Source organism: Aotus nancymaae, unplaced genomic scaffold, assembly GCF_030222135.1.
Source record: "Aotus nancymaae isolate 86718 unplaced genomic scaffold, 86718_ANA_hifiasm-v0.15.2.pri h1tg000108l, whole genome shotgun sequence".
In the NCBI taxonomy this organism is placed as follows: Eukaryota; Metazoa; Chordata; class Mammalia; order Primates; family Aotidae; genus Aotus; species Aotus nancymaae.
In genome coordinates this window covers 11,579,819-11,592,064 of record NW_026988523.1, presented here as the reverse complement: position 1 = coordinate 11,592,064, position 12,246 = coordinate 11,579,819, and the positions used below count along the sequence as shown (strand labels likewise).

At 41.5% G+C, this 12,246-nt stretch overlaps 1 non-coding gene across 1 annotated transcript; it reads left to right on the top strand.

The window, feature by feature from the left end:
* The first annotated feature begins 826 nt into the window (after positions 1-826).
* Positions 827-888, top strand: LOC135272356 (U7 small nuclear RNA). The gene has a single exon (XR_010340515.1). It is a non-coding gene; the product is annotated as a U7 small nuclear RNA (small nuclear RNA).
* Positions 889-12,246: the final 11,358 nt, after the last annotated feature.

The window sequence follows — 12,246 nt, the reverse complement described above, 5'->3', positions numbered from 1 at the left end:
GGGGTTTCTCCACGTTGGTCAGTCTGGTCTTGAACTCCTGACCTCAGGTGATCCACCTGCCTCAGCCTCCCAAAGTGCTGGGGTTACAGGCATGAACCACCATGCCCAACCCCATATTTTTAAATTTATCTGAACAACATTTCAGTTTTTTGTAATTACAAAGTGTTTCTGTGTTATTCAAGTGTTGCTGGACATCTTGGTGGTTTTCAGTTTTTTATAATTACAGAGTTGTGTCTCCAAGCACATAAGAAAAAGAATTTCCTTAGGGAAAATACCCAGGTGTGAAATTATTAGTCATAGGGTATATAAATCTTCAGCTTTAGCAAATAGTGCCTGTGGCAGATTGTGTTTTTGAGAGATGGCCACTTAGCCATGCATGGTGGCACACACTTACTCCTGTAGTCCCGCTTACTCAGGAGGCAGAGGCAGGAGGATTGACTGAGCCCAGACACTCCAGGTTGCCATGAGCCATCATCATAGCACTACACTCCAGCCTGAGCAACAGAGAGAGAGACTCGGTCTCCAAAAAAAAGAAAGAAAGATGGCCACAAAAAACTTTTTTTCCTTCTTTTTTGTTCTGTCCCTCTAGAGAAGAAAAAGTAACTTTCATCTCACGTGGACTTTTTACAATGTGACTTTGACACACCTCCCATTAAGAGATGGAATCTATATCACTTTCCTTTAATAGGGGGTGGGCTTTTGCAACTGTTTCAACCCAATAGAATAAGGCTGAAGTTATGCCATGTGACTTTCAAGGCTAGTTCACAAAAGGCCACGCAGCTTCTACTTTGTTACATCAAATACTTTCTCTTAAAAGATCTTGGTTCAGTGTTACAGCTCTTTTAGAATTTGTCTAGCAGGCTTTCTGGTTTTTGCCGGAAAGCCCCTCAAAAAAAAAAAAAAAAAGATCTTGGCTCTCTTATAAACACTATAGCAGCCTCGTAAGCACTCTGAGGTCGCATATTATGAGTTCAACCTAGCCCATATTGAGAGGTCACCCGTAGGGACCCAGAGACAACATGAAGATAGACCTTAGCCAGCTGAGCGCAGTGGCTCGCACTGTACTCACAACACTTTGGGAGGCCGAGGTGGGAGAATCACATGACCCCAGGAGTTTGAGACCAGCCTGAGCAACATAGGGCGACCTCATCTCTTAAAAAAAAAAAAAGACAGATGCTAGCCAACCCCTAGCTGCTCCAAGTCCCAGATGTCCCATTGTAACTAAAGGAGATTACAGAACTGTCCAGCCAAGTCCTTTCCAATCTGCTGACCTACAGAACATGTGGTGTGTTATTTTAAGTCACTAAGTTTGAGGTGGTTTGTATACAGCTACAGAACTATAGAACAATACCAAATTGTCTTCCACAGTGGTTTACCAACTTTCACTCGTAGTGAAGAAGCACCTGTTCCACATCTTCACCTCTTACTAGTTTTGGCCTATGTGGTACACACGACAGGAAATAGGACTCTGGCTTTACTTTGAATTTCCCTCATATCCAGTGACTTTGAGCACTTTCATATATTTACTGACGCTTTGTGTTTTTTTCTTTCACACAGTTATATATTTTACAAATACTTCTTTTAGATTATCACTTGCCTTTTTCACTCTTTTTATAGTGTATTTTGATAAACAGCAGGTAGCGACATCTTCCTTTATGGCTTCAGTTTTTCTGTCTTAAATCCTTTCACCATGAGATCACAGAGAAGGTTCTCCTATAATTTATTTAAGAAGTTTTAAAGTTTTACTTTCGCATTAGAATCTTGAATCATTCATTTAAAGTTTACTTTCGTTTGATATGAGTTTTAAAAAATCTTAATGGATCCAATTGAGTAAAACTGATAGCTCTAGGTTATGTTGCATTCCCGTAGCATGGTCTGTTTCTGTGCTTTCTCGTCTGTTCTGTTGATGTATTTGTTCATCGTTTTGTTAATACCTCACTGTTTTTAATTAGTACAACTGAATAAGAGGATTTTAGGGTGGGGTGCGGTGCTCCCACCTGTAATCCCAGCACTTTGGGAGGCCAAAGTGGGTGGATCACCTGAGGTCAGGAGTTTGAGGTCAGCCTGACCTACATGGTAAAACCCCGTGTCTACCAAAAATTTAAAAAGTAGTTGGGCATGGTGTCGAGTGCCTGCAATCCCTACTCGGGAGCCGGAGGCAGGAGAATCGCTTGAACCCGGGAGGCGGAGGTTGCAGTGAGCCAAGATCACGCCACTGCACACCAGCCTGGGTGACAAGAAAGAAACTCCACCTCAAATAAATAAATAAATAAGATTTTAAAACCTAGTCAGCCATGATTATCTCCTGATAGCTCTTATTCACAAATAGGCTATGTCTCTCTGTTTAGTCTCACTTAAAGTTTTTCAGTTAACCTTGACAAACGTCTCCATCAACATCTTACACATTTTTGCCAGATTTATTCCGGAATATTTAAAAGTTTTTGTTGTTATAATGAGGCTATCATTTAAAAGAAAGTGTCAATATACTGGTATAATCTTATATCCAGAAATCTTCATAATTGCTCTTAATAACTTGTTCACAGAACATTTTTCAGTTTTTCAGGTAGAAAATCATATTATCTCTCCACAGTTAGAGTCATAGCTTCCTTTCAAATTCTTATGTCTTTATTCCTTGCCTTGCCTATTATACTGGCTAATGCCTACAGAACAATAGTGAGTAAGAGTGGGGATAGAGGGCATTTTTGTCTGGTTCCTGGTTTTAATGGGAGTGCTTCATTTCATGATTAAACACAGTGTTTGGGGTATTTTGAAACCTGTCTTTTTTTTTTTTTTTTTGAGATGGAGTCTCGCTCTGTCACCCAGACTAGAGTGCAGTGGTGCGATCTTGGCTCACTGCAACCTCCACCTCCTGGGTTCAAGGGATTCCCCTGCCTCAGCCTCCTGAGTAGCTAAGATTACAGGCACCTGCCACTGTGCCTAGCTAATATTTGTATTTTTAGTAGAGACGGGGTTTCACCATCTTGGCCAGGCTGGTCTCGAATTCTTGACTTCGTGATCCACCCACCTAGGCCTCCCAAAGTGCTGGGATTACAGGCGTGAGCCTGAAACTTGCCTTTATCAGATTTAGGAGTTCTCTTTTTCACTAAATTACTAAGAACATAGTTTTTTTCTGTCTATAAAGAGGTACCATACAGTTATTGCTATATTGCTATGTAGCACCTAGCCTCCAAGATGGCCCCCAGTGATTCCTGCCTTCTGGTATTCACATCCTTATGTAGTGTCTCCCACATTGTATCAGAATGGGTCTGTGTAATTCATAGAATATGGCAGAAATGATGATATATCATTAGATTCGGTTATAAAAGACTTAGTGACATAATAGAGATATGGATCAATGGAATCAAATTAGGAGTCCAGATATTAACCCTACATTCATAGTCAATTGCTTTCAAAAAGCGTGTCAAGATATTTTAATGGGTAAAGAATAGTTTTCTCAACAAATGATTTCGAGACAACTAAACATCCACATTCAAAAGAATGAAGGTGAATCTCTACCTCACACCATGTACAAAAATAACTCAAAATGGACCAAAAACCTAACTGTAAGAGCTAAAACTATAAAACTTAGGAAAAAAACACAGGCCTAAATCTTTGTGACCTGGCGTTTAGTGACAGTTCCTTAAATATGACATATAAAGCAAAAGTAACAATAGGAAAAACAGATAAATTGCACCTCATCAGAAGATACCAGTGGCCAGGCTCGATGGCTCATGCCTTTAATCCCAGCACTTTGGGTGCCAAGGCGGGAGGATCACCTGAGGTCAGGGGTTCAAGACCAGCCTGTGTAACATGGTGAAACCCTGTCTCCACTAAAAATACAAAAAATTAGCCAGGTGTGGTGGCGGGTGCCTGTCATCCCAGCCACTTGGGAGGCAGAGGCAGGAGAATCGCTTGAACCCTGGAGGCAGAGGTTGCAGTGAGCCAAGATTGTGCCACTGCACCCCAGCCCGGACAACAAGAGCGAGACTCCATCTCAAAAAATAAATAAATAAAATAAGATAAGGTACTAGTATCTAGGCTAGGCATGGTGACTCACACCTATAATCCCAGCACTTTGGGAGGTCGAGGCAGACGGATCACCTGAGGTCAGGTGTTTGAGACCAGCCTGGTCAACATGGCAAAAACCCATCTCTACTAAAAATACAAAAGTCAGCCGGGCATGGTGGCAGGTACCTGTAATCCTAGCTACTTGGGAGGCTGTGGCAGGAGAATCACTTGAACCCAGGAGGTGGAAGTTTCGGTGAGCCGAGATCTCGTCACTGCAGTCCAGCCTGGGTGACAGAGTGAAACTCTCACTCAAAAAAAAAAAAAGACAATAATAAGTATTGATGAAGATGTAGAGAAATTGGAATCTTCTTTTTTTTTTTTTTGTTTGAGATGGAGTTTCGCTCTTGTTACCCAGGCTGGAGCGCAATGGCGCAATCTCAGCTCACCGCAACCTCCACCTCCTGGGTTCAGGCAATTCTCCTGCCTCAGCCTCCTGAGTAGCTGGGATTACAGGCATGCACCACCATGCCCAGCTAATTTTTTTTTTATTTTTTATTTTTAGTAGAGACGGGGTTTCACCATGTTGACCGGGATGGTCTCGATCTCTTGACCTCGTGATCCACCCGCCTCGGCCTCCCAAAGTGCTGGGATTACAGGTGTGAGCCACCGCGCCCGGCGGAATCTTCTTACTATTGTTGGTAGTAATGTAAAATAATATAGCCCCTTTGGAGAAGAATTGGCAGTTGTTCAAAAAGTTAAACATAGAGTTACCATATACACGTTTATATTCCTTGGGATTTCTCTGGGTTCCAGGTTTAAAGTGCATTCTTCCAGAGAATGTTTGAATTTGCTCTCCCAGGTAACTCTGCCAGGTGGAGCAGTACCAATCTAAGGCCACTTTAAACTAAATTTGTATCTAGAGATTTTAGGAATTTGTTTGTTTTGTTTTTGCACGGTTAGGACTTTCATAAAGACATATTTTTCCTCTGACAAAACTTAGGTTGAGACAGACAAGTATCCCTGAGAAATCCTTGCATGTTTTTTTTTTGTTTGTTTGTTTGTTTTTTTAACCAGCTGAAATATCGTTTTTAGTGTGTATGGGGGGCAAATATTTCCTAAATCCATGCAGGGGCTTCCATCCACTCTCTCACCATAAAGGGCTAAGTCTTAGTTTTCTCCCCTACTCACTGCATCTATTAGAATCCAAGCGTTAGGCCACCCATGTAGACAAATGCCTCCAGAGCAATTCTCAACCTTCGAGTGCATTGTTTTTCGTTTTTTGTTTTTTTTGAGATGGAGTCTCTTGCTCTGTAGCCCAGGCTGGAGTGCAGTGGCGTGATCTCGGCTCACTGCGACCTCCGCCTCCTGGGTCCTGGTTTAAGCAATTCTCCTACCTCAGCCTCTCAAGTAGCTGGGATTACAGGCACGAGCCGCCAATGCCCAGCTAATTTTGTATTTTTTAGTAGATATGGGGTTTCACCATGTTGGCCAGTCTGGTCTTGAACTCCTGACCTCGTGATCCGCCCTCCTCGGCCTCCCAAAGTGCTGGGATTACAGGTGTGAGCCACCGCACCTGGCCACATTGTTGATTTCAAGTCTTCCTACCAACTCAGCCATACATATAAAAGCTTTTTGAGTGTGTACACACGCACACACATATTGTTTAATTGGGAGGCTGTTAGGCTGAGATGGCGTCAGCACCATGGGTTCCTACCCAAGCAAACCAAAGTCCAATGTAAATAGTAAAACAAAACGACTTAAGCCTACCAATCAGAAGCCATCAATTAACTTCTAACTAGGGATTTCCATGTTAACCAATCAAATATATTTTGTTTGTCTTGCTTCCACAAACACCTCATAAAAGTTTCTCTCTCATTCCTCTTGGATCACTGAACTGCTTGCAGGCTAGTGCTGCCCAATTCATAGTTTGCTGAATTGCTCATTAAAATATTAATGTGCCCAAATTTGTCTTTTAACCATTTGTATGTGTGGTGGTGGTGGTGGTGGTGTGTGTGTATGTGTGTGGTCATCATTTTTAGCGGTTCTATGCCAGGAGAATTTCTCTGGACACCTAATCTGCCATAGTGTCCCAAATGAAAAATCTGACAAAACATATTAATTGTGCAGACAATTCACACACCCCCACTGAAAAAAATAAAATCTTTAAGTAAACACTACTCTCTGGGAAAATGCTTATCTTGTGATATATTTTACCCCCTGGATATTCTTGCATCATTCACAGTTCAAGGAGCACAGTGAAGGAGTGAAAGGTTGGATTGAAGCCACATTTAAAATAGTCCTAAATGCAAAAATAGAAATATAAGACTATCTGGATTTCCAAGCTGTCACTTTTGTGATTCAATAGATTGAAATTCCATGGCCGCCATAGTTCCAATTGGCAATAGTTATTTTTTTCAAATAGATTCCTTCATTCAAACTGTTGCGTGACTCCTACAAACCTAACACTGGCTTAATGCTGCATGGAATAAAGGAAATGATGAAAGACACAGTTCTGCCCTGAAGAAATTTGTAAGCAAATCTCAGAAACATTTCTTGTGTGCAAATGATTATGATGTAAAGCAAATATGGCAGGTGCCAAATAAATGGTGAGAGTTCAGAGAGCTAAAGAAGTTCAAAGTCAGAAGCAGTACTTCCAGCTTGCAGTGCAGGTAGGGTGACCAATTGTCCTGGTTTGCTAGAGACTGAGGGATCTTCTGGGATGCAGAACCTCCAGTGAGAAAACTAGGGTAGTCCTAAGCCAACCAGGACGGTTGATCACCGAACAAAAGCAGGTGTATAGAAAGAAGCAGAAAAGGTTTCATACAGGATAGGAGATGGGAGCTGAAAAAAACCTTGTAGAATTAATTGGATTGAATTGGCTACCATCGTTAATACACTTAACATAAACACAGTATTAACTTACCCTCCTCTGCTTCTCAACAGTAGTCCTAGCAACTGTGTAGTGATTCCACTCTTGTTTCAAAAGACAAAATTAACAACAACAACAACAAAAATAGTTTAAAAATCTAATTGGCTTTCATATGCAATTCTAGAAACAGGCAACATCTCATCCTGTATAAAAGAATGAGTGTTCCACTGAGCTAATTAGAGGGGGTTGGCTTTATAGGCAAAAAAGCACTGAAGAAAGTAGAAAGAGATGGCCAGGTGCAGTGGCTCACGCCTATAATCCCAGCACTTTGGGAGGCTGAGGTGGGTGGATCACCTGAGGTCGGGAGTGCGAGACTAGCCTGACCAACGTGGAGAAACTCCGTCACTAAAAAAAAAAAAAAAGCAGATTGATTGGTCTTTCAGCTACTTTCCTTATAGGGTTAAAACAAAGGAAATTTACTTAACATGCTGGGTCAGGTAAACTGGGCCCCTTCTGATTGGTTGCTGTGAATCTCCGGGTTGGTTGGTTGGTTTTTTTAACTGACAATTTCAAACTTCAGTTGATTATATGGCACTTAGCTGAGTGACTCCATTCTGGTTTGGCCTGGTCTGTTGGGCCAGTGCAGGAGCTCAGTCCAAAACAATGGCCTCTCATAAATTTTATTTAACAGTTGTTTGTATATGCTTTTGATTGTGATATAGGTTGAAATCTTTTATGCAACCATTGGTTGCTGCTTTCACTACTGTACTTGTGTATCCTAGTTTTCTTTCTTTTTTTTTTTTTTTTGAGACGGAGTTTCGCTCTTGTTACCCAGGCTGGAGTGCAATGGCGCTATCTCGGCTCACCGCAACCTCCGCCTCCTGGGTTCAGGCAATTCTCCTGCCTCAGCCTCCTGAGTAGCTGGGATTACAGGCACGCGCCACCGTGCCCAGCTAATTTTTTGTATTTTTAGTAGAGACGGGGTTTCACCATGTTGACCAGGATGGTCTCGATCTCCTGACCTCGTGATCCACCCGCCTTGGCCTCCCAAAGTGCTGGGATTACAGGCTTGAGCCACCGCGCCCGGCCTGTATCCTAGTTTTCTAATTTTCAGTTGCTGTATCTCCCTTTAACACTGAGTTAAGAAAGCTTTTTGTAATGCCTCCTCCTCTCCAAATGTGTTAAATTATAAAGGAGTCTTTGTTTGTGGTAATTATGCCCTGTGGTCAACAATTGGAATGCTTAGAAACATCAGATTGGTCTTCATTGACTACAGATTCGCATAAGCAACAGCTGACCCCACTTTAAATTAAAGTGAAAAGGTGTTTGCCTGTTTGGAATGCTATAAACCAGTGCTTCTCAGACTTTAACATACAAACTGCCACGAGTTTCCCCTATCTTGCTAAAATGCAAATTCTGACCAGTGAAACTGAGGTTCTAATTTCTAACAAGCTCTCAGTTAATTTCACTGCTGTTGGTCCTAGGACCACATTTTAAGCAGCAAGCCTGTAAAGTAGACAAGCCCTTTAAGTGACTTGTACCTTCCTAAATTTCCCTCCACTCCCTAAAATTATTTTACATTGCCATTAAGCCTGAAATTCCACCAATTACATTTTTATAAAACAAGCTATAGATTTATTCACAACTTAATATTAATTATTTTAATCGAATAGTTTTCCTCATCATATCCACTATGGGAACTTGAAGAATGAACATTGATTTTTTTTTAGAAATAAGAAGGAATTTTAATAATGAAGCACTGTGTACTGAAAGGTGAACAAAAAGGTGGGCACAAGGGGGTTAGAAAGAGGTGCGTGTTGTGCAGCTTGCAGAGTATTGTGAAAGCAGAGACACCTGGAGTCAGGGCAAAGGCATTATGAGGACGCAGGAGGAGGTGAAGAAAGAGAGGTGAGAGCTACCTGCACAAACCTCACAGTTTTAGAAGCCTTGCCTCGGGCCAGCCTGAGAAAATCTAACGATCCTAATAAAAAGAGCAAGCCTACGCCTAACTTTTTATAGAAAGGTAGTAAGATACATGTGTATATCCGTAAGGATTATTTTTTCTTAATTTGCTTATGCAATTGTGAAATGCATGAAGTCGTTTTGCTAAATGCACAAGCCAGTTGAGACTGTCCTTTAATAAAAATTAAAGATGTCAAGACAGGATTTAGAGCTCAAGGGAAGACCAATGAATGACATCACAGAATGATAATGCCTAAATGAGTTAGAGATCTTTGAACTAGCAGATTTAATTGGATTGCTCAGTGTCATTCAGGTAGTTAATGAAATAGCCTCAACTTGAATACCAAAACTCTTGACTCTTCATCAAGTGCGTTTTTTTTCCATCATCAAGTCCTTTTTTAATACTACACACTAGTTCAAAAGTCTAAGTTAACATTTCCCAAAAGACTTCATATTTTGGTTTCAGTAAGTTCTTTTTAAAAATGCATGGAAGAAAAAAAAAAAAAAAAAAGAAGAAGAAGAAGAAAATGTATGGAAGCATTTTGTGCTTTGATGGTTCAACTAATTTCCTTGTGTTTTGGTTTTGTTTTTGCTTTTTATGGACCTCATCTGACTGGCATGATATATTTTTTAAGGGATCTGTTTTCATTTCTAGGAGACCCATACAATTTATTACATATGAAGTCAAAACTGAAATAAATCAATTTATTTTCTGAAAATATTCCAGGTGACATCAGAAGCATTTGTTTTGAGAAATAATAAACCCTATTCTCCTATCTCAAAAATAAGCCCGGTTTTCTTCCGAAATTCCTCCACCTACTGTGTGCATACTCTATGTGTGACTTTGGAGAGCAAAGGCAGATGTGAAATAGACCCTGGAGCCAAATGAGATAGACCTGTGAGTCCTGACCCGGGACATTGCCCCACCTGCCAGCTTTACCCACTTGGCTAGGACATACCTTGAAGCACCTGGAAGGTAAATATTGAACAAATGAAAGATAATACAATGCCATCATGCAGGTCATAAAGCAGTGATATTTATTACCAGAAATGACTCAAACTGGCCAGGTGTGGGGACTCACACCTGTAATCCCAGCAATTTGGGAGTCTGAGGCCGGTGGATCACCAGAGGTCGGGAGTTCGAGACCAGCCTGACCAATATGAGAAAACCCCATCTCTACTAAAAATATAAAATTAGCCAGGCATGGTGGTGCATGCCTGTCATCCCAGCTACTTGGGAGGCTGAGGTAGGAGAATCGCTTGAATCCGGGAGGCAGACGTTTCGGTGAGCCAAGATCACGCCATTGCACTCCATACTGGGCAACAAGAGTGAAAAAACTCCATCTCAAAAAAAAAAAAAAAAAAAAAAAGGCCGGGCACAGTGGCTCACGCCTGTAATCCCAGCACTTTGGGAGGCCGAGACGGGTGGATCACGAGGTCAAGAGATTGAGACCAACCTGGTCAACATGGTGAAACCCCGTCTCTACCAAAAGTACAAAAATTAGCTGGGCATAGTGGCGTGTGCCTGTAGTCCCAGCTACTCCGGAGGCTGAGGCAGGAGAATTGCTTGAACCTGGGAGGCGGATGTTGCAGTGAGCCGACATTGTACCACTGCACTCCAGCCTAGCGCCTGGTGACAGAGTGAGACTCTGTCTCAAAAAAAAAAAGACGCAAACTAATATGTTTCCTTCCCAGGCTCTATTTTACCCTTTATCAAAAATGCATTATGAGACGTCAGACTTTTACACTCTAGTGTGAATTTAACTCAATTTATAGCATTCTCTAAAACACTTTGGGTATTATGCCTCAGTGCTACTCTAAGTAACAGTGATGGAAAGACAAGGTCTCCAGGTTTTTTTTTTTTTTTTGAGATGGAGTTTCGCTCTTGTTACCCAGGCTGGAGTGCAATAGTGCGATCTCGGCTCATCGCAACCTCCGTCTCCTGGATTCAAGCAATTCTCCTGCCTCAGCCTCCCGAGTAGCTGGGACTACAGGCGTGCGCCACCATGCCCAGCTAATTTTTTTTTGTGTGTGTATTTTTAGTAGAGACGGGGTTTCACCATGTTGACCAGGATGGTCTCGATTTCTTGACCTCGTGATCCACCCGTCTCGGCCTCCCAAAGTGCTGGGATTATAGGCGTGAGCCACCGCGCCCGGCCAAGGTCTCCAGTCTTATTCATTATTGTAGAGGGCAAGAAAGTATTGCTTTTGTAGAGCAGTTTTCCAGAACCCCTGAAATCACAGTGGGTAGAGAACAGAATTTTCTGACATCCCAATTATAGTGTCATAGAAATCTTAGGCAGATTTGTCACTTCATTGGTGCTATTCTTAAGGAGTTATTAAGAGAGAATTTGAATCTTATAATTAGGATCTCATAACCTTGCAGTTGAAGTCACAAAAGAAAACTGCTCAGAAAACATTCTTTGGTGTCAATATTAGACTCAACACTTGTATGGATGAATCACAAATGTTTCCCATGACAGCAAATAAAATCATAGAATCAAAGAGATTACCTAACTCAAATTTGCATTTGATAGATGATGAAATGAATTTTTATGTTCTTGTATACTTGACGTCCTGCCATTCATGAAATAAGTAGGAGAAAAAAAAGTCTACAGAAACCATAAGAAAGAAAAAGAAGTCAGAGCCCAGGGAAATGTCCCAGTTTTGCTTTTCATGTTTATTATATCCCTATAATTGTTATCCTAGAAATTTTCAGATAATTTTGTAACCATTTAATGCAAAGAATGTTTTCTTTTTCTTTTCTTTTCTTTTTTTTTTTTCTGAGACCGAGTCTCACTCTGTCTCCCAGCCCCAAGACTGTTTTCTTTTTTTCTGGAATTTAGCTTCAGTTGAGCTGAAACTTAAAACTGAATTTGCTACTCAGAACTTAATAGGGACTCACTGTAGCTAAGGAGAGTATAAATAAAGAAAATAATCATAAGTACTTGCAGGTGCTAAGACAATTAAGAGAAACTATAAATATTATTCACATTGAAATTCATCAGCAACTCAACACAGATACATGTATTGTTTCTTAAGAAATCACAAAGTAGGCCGGGTACAGTGACTCATGGCTATGATCCCAGCACTTTGGGAGGCTGAGGCAGGTGGATCACCTGAGGTCAGGAGTTTGAGACCAGCCTGGCCAACAGAGTGAAACCCCATCTCTGCTAAAAATACAAAAATTGGGCCGGGCGCGGTGGCTCACGCCTATAATCCCAGCACTTTGGGAGGCCGAGGCGGGTGGATCACGAGGTCAAGAGATCGAGACCATCCTGGTCAACATGGTGAAACCCCATCTCTACTAAAAATACAAAAAATTAGCTGGGCATGGTGGCGCGTGCCTGTAATCCCAGCTACTCAGGAGGCTGAGGCAGGAGAATTGCCTGAACCCAGGAGGCGGA